The sequence below is a fragment of the Macadamia integrifolia genome, chromosome 1, assembly GCF_013358625.1.
Source record: "Macadamia integrifolia cultivar HAES 741 chromosome 1, SCU_Mint_v3, whole genome shotgun sequence".
NCBI classification, from domain to species: Eukaryota; Viridiplantae; Streptophyta; class Magnoliopsida; order Proteales; family Proteaceae; genus Macadamia; species Macadamia integrifolia.
The window spans coordinates 17106155-17109214 of record NC_056557.1 but is presented as its reverse complement, the minus strand read 5'-3'; the positions used below and the strand labels follow the sequence as shown (position 1 = coordinate 17109214).

Sequence of the window (3060 nt, the reverse complement as noted above, 5' to 3'; positions counted from 1 at the left end):
CAACCCATCTGCAGTTATCCCAAGGGTATAAGAAATATTCCAAATGCCAACAAGGATCGATGGACCATATCCTTAAGTGATTGAAGATTCATTTTTAGTAACAACAACTACCTAGTGTAGTTGGTGAGTTGTGGTGTGCAAAATCCCTTGCTTATTAGGAGGCCTCAAGTTCAAACCTCTTAGCTGCCATTTTGTTGAGGTTTTTTTAGAAGATTTTCTCTTTCCTACTCATCACTCAAAGGAGGTCGGCCAAAGGTTTTCTTACGCAAGAGGGGAGAGAAATAAGGAAATAAAGAGAAAAATAGAAAAAAGGGAGAAAAAATAGGAAAGGGAAAAAAAAAGGAAAAAAATAATTTAAAAAATCGTCCAAGATGCTGCCCATGTTTGAAGAAGAGAGAGGAAAAAAATTAAAAAAAAAGAAGGAAAAAGGAAGCAAATTGGAGATTCCCTACTTCCTACAATTCTCTATCTTCTCTCTTATCCACCTCATCAACAAGATAAAAAAAAAATATTTTTTTAAAAGCTAAAATCTTTAGCTTCCCTCCTCCATTCTCTATATAATAGAATTAACACAAGGGGAGAAGGCACTTCATTCTTCTTCTAGGGTTATTTTTTTAGTTGCTCTATCTCTTTCTCTAGTTTTCTCTTTCTCTAGCTCTCGTTCTAGGTTTATGCTTTAAACACTTTTGTAAGTTCTCTTTATTCAATTAATGCAAGAACTTTTGTTTTTGATTCAGTCTTTTATTTTTATTGTTTAAACAATTGAAGTTGTAATTTTCAAGTTCTAGTTCTAGGCTTAGTTCTAGGTTACAAGAACAAGCTATGAAACATGTCTTTCAAGTTCAATTTTTTTTTTCTTCAGATTTGTTTTCTCTAGTTCTAGAAATTTCAAGTTTGATTTCTTCAAAATCTGGTGTTTAGTACTGGTAGTATCTCAAATCGATCAAGTTTTCAGTTCAAGAGTTGAAATTCAAGTAAGTAGGCTCCTTCAGTAGTCTTCTCTCCCCCCTCTCATTCCCTCTTCTGACTACCCTTTCTTTCTTAATTTAGGATTTAAATTTTTGTCATTACATTATTGCTATCCCTTTACCCAAGGTTCATGGCTAGTGTATGTATTGGCTTCGCCCCTCCTAGCCATAGAACCATCAATTTATTGCTTTTATTTTAATTGTCTCCCTTTCCCTAAAGCCAAGTAGAGTAATCCTTTTAAGAGTGACTCTCTGGTCAAGTAGGGGAGCTTATATTATGATGCATCCCTCGGGCTAAGTAGAGAAACTTACTTGTGAGTCTCTCTTTAGCTTTATTCACTTTCTTTTACTTTATTTTTATTTCAACATTTTTTCCTTTACTTTTTTTTTCTACTTGCGCGAGTTGTTTATTTTCAGTTATTTATTTGTTTAATTTTAATTGCATAGATTGCGTCTTTAAATTTTTAGATGACGAATGGTTAGGATGTTATTTTAGATATATATGTTTAGGACGGTAATTAGAATTAGATCACAACCATTAATCAGTTCACTTTTGCATTATTAAAAGAAAAATAAATAAAGTGGCTACTCTCCCTATGTTCGACCCGTAGCTCCACTGATCCATATGCTTGCAGTTACATTTTAAAATCTTAAACAAGTTTTTGGTGTTGTTGCTGGGGAAATGGTTCCATGTTATTTTTCGCTTTCTTTTAGTAAATCAGAGTGCTTTGTTTGCTTTGTTTTGTTTTTTCTTTTCTTTTATTGAATTCCTAAGAAGATCAACTTACAATAATAGTTGTATCAGTGGAGGTCGCCATGCCTCACAATATAATAAAGACAGGTTTTCACCTTGTAGCAGTACCTCAGGAATTGACTTGAGCAACCCCGGACCCCTACTGGTAAGCTCACAAAAAGCAAAAAAAAAAAAAAAAAAAATCATAAAATCATAAAAAAAATATTTGCTATCTATTCTTTTGTGCTTGTCTTACTCTAGTTGTGGATAGTTTTCAATTGCATGAGTGTTAGGTGGGTACATAATACTAAGAATCGGTTAGAAAGAAGTGATCCAACAAGTAGTGACCCTTGACATTTTCTTTCTTTAAAACCCTTCAATATGGGAGACCAACAGCAAAATCCTCCACCTAAATCTTTGAAAGATAGGTTCTACCTTGCTAGAACAGCCCAACCTTCTTGCATAGTTCTACCAAAAGTCCAGGGTAATAATTTTGAACTCAAATCTCAATACATCACTATTTTGCCCCACTTCCATGGGTTGACCTCTGAGGATGCATACCTATTTCTAAGGGAATTTGAAGAGGTATGTTTTCTAATTAAGATCCAACAGTTTTCTGATGATGCTGTTAAGCTTAGGTTTATCACTTTTGCATTGAAAGACCAAGCTAAGAAGTGGTTGTATGGGTTACCCATAAATTCCATAACCTCATGGGAATAGTTCACAGTTGTCTTCCTTAAGAAAAGTTTCCCAACTCACAAGACCAATAAGCTTAGAAGTGATATCCTTCAGTTTAGGCAAAATCCTAGTGAGTTCTTTTCCAAACTTAAGGAGAGATTCAAGGATCTACTCTAAGAATGCCCTCACCATGGCCTCGACTTATGGCATTTATGTTAAATAATTTATGAGGGTATTGATTACCCAACTAAACAAATGATAGAGTCTATGTGCCTTGAGAGATTCACATCCTTTACAGATGAAGGAAAGGCATGGGAATTCTTACTTGACTTAGCTGACAAAATTCATGAGTAGGAATCAACCCAAGAGAGTGAAAGAACCATAGGAGGGAAAGGATATTTTATGGATGGGATAGTAGCCAAGGAAGCCCATTTGGATAGCCTAATCAAGAGGATTGAGGCTATTATTCCTAGAGAGCCATCATCAGTCAATTTGGTTAAGATTTGTGCTTGGTGCCAGTCCCCTGGACATGTTATAGAAGAATGCCCCAACACCTCTAGGGGCACTTCTAATGATAGTGTTAATGCCTTATACTAGAATAATCCATATAGTAACACCTACAATCCAGGATGGAGAAATCACCCAAATTTCTCTTGGAATCGGGTAACCAAGCCGGGTGTA

At 35.2% G+C, this 3060-nt stretch overlaps 1 non-coding gene across 1 annotated transcript; it reads right to left on the bottom strand.

The window, feature by feature from the left end:
• Positions 1-2469: 2469 nt before the first annotated feature.
• Positions 2470-2576, bottom strand: LOC122086585. The gene has a single exon (XR_006142481.1). It is a non-coding gene; the product is annotated as a small nucleolar RNA R71 (small nucleolar RNA).
• Positions 2577-3060: the final 484 nt, after the last annotated feature.